Below are 1,810 nucleotides of genomic sequence, written 5' to 3' on the forward strand. Positions count from 1 at the left end.
TCTATAGTCTAACCAGTCTGAAAGAGGAAAAGCAGAAACATACAGGTTTCTTATTTAACGATATTTTCCCAAAATTTAGGATAAGATTAATTTCAGCTGTTAAAGAACTTACTGAGCAAACAAGAAGATTGAATTTCAGATCCCTAGAAACCACTCAAATGCTTGTAGATGTAGTGGCTAGCCTATAATTTAAGCATCAGATGGCAGAGTCATGAGATCTCCAGAGCCAACTGACTATTAAGACTATCCTTATCAGCAAGCTCTGGGTTTGATTGAGAGAAAAATCCCTATTATCAACTGCAGGCAGATGCATGCATGCACACACGTGCACACACACACACACACACACACACACACACACCCCACATATACACATAAAAAGAAAAAATACTTTTCAAAATTTGCATATTCTAGTTATGCCTCTGTATCCCCCACAAAACGTTTAGGTATGCAGCCACAAGCAATAATCACTATAAATTTGACTTAGTTAAGAGTGGAAAATCTGAAGAGGGGCTTAGTAGTAGCTTGCACTATCTGAGAAAATGCTTATTTCAAATAATAGCATTGTGGAATAATCTTTTTGTACACTGTGATGATTTGTCACTCAGATTGGTTTAATAAAAGGCTGAATGGCCAATAGCTAGGTAGGATTTTCAGTACCTAGAAGACACTGGGAAGAAGGGCAGAGACACAAGAAGTCGTCAGCCAGAGAGGAAGCAGCGTGGGCAGTACAGAGTAAAGGTCATAAAGCCAAGAGACAAAAAGTAGATTGATAAAAATGGGATAATTAAAGTTGTAAGAGCTAGTTAGCAACAATTCTAAACTACTGGGTGAACTTTTATAATTAATAAGAAGTCTCTGTGTGGACTGGCAGCTCTGTGGGAGCTGGCAGATGAGACAGAAAAATCTGCCTACAAATGGTGCCCGATGTGGAGTGCTAGATGATGTGTTTATCTAATTGTTCTTTATCAATTAAAAACTCAGGAGTCAGATGTTAGGGTAAGAATCTGAATGATCAGAGAAGCAGCAGAGAAGTGACCAGTTTGAAAAATTAAAATATGTACAACATACCATAGCTACATATTTACGATTTTAATGGGCAATTGCTTTGAGTTCTGAAAAGGCTGATTCTGTAATCACACATTTGCTAACAGTTATGGACATCATGGGGATACCTGTACAAATAAAGACAGACAATGTTCCAGGATATATTTCTAATAAAATTAAACAGTTTTTGTATATTTCAACATAAAGCATATTACAGGTATACCACACAATTCTACAGGACAAGCAGTTATAAAAAGTTCTAATCAAACTCTAAAAGATGTGCTTAATAAACAGAAAGAGGTAATAAAGACCTCCAGAGATAGATTGTACAATGCCTTATTAACTTTAATTTTTAAAATGTTAATGAGAATGTAATAACAGTTGTGGATAGACATTGGTAATAGAAAAAAATCACAAATTAAATCAACCTGTGTACTTTGAAGATGTGTTGACCTCAGAATGGAAACCAGGATATGTGTTACATTGGGGAAGGGATTTTGCTTTTGTTTCCACAGGAAAAGAAAAGCTATGGATCTATGGATACCACCAAAATTGATAAAGATTAGATTCAAGAAGGAGAAACCTCTTGGTTAAAAGAGGCAATAGTTCATCAAAACAGCATGGTCATTCAATCTAAACTAACTTTTAAAACTAACAAATGCCTTTCATTTGATCATATATAACCTGAAGAAAAAGGATGAATCATCCAGAGAAAATGTCTCAAGAAAAAGTAAATTGTATAGCACATTTCCAACAGGATAAA

This window comes from Alexandromys fortis, unplaced genomic scaffold (assembly GCF_014885135.2).
Source record: "Alexandromys fortis isolate MF-2015 unplaced genomic scaffold, M_Fortis_MF-2015_v1.1 scaffold_120, whole genome shotgun sequence".
NCBI lineage: Eukaryota > Metazoa > Chordata > Mammalia > Rodentia > Cricetidae > Alexandromys > Alexandromys fortis.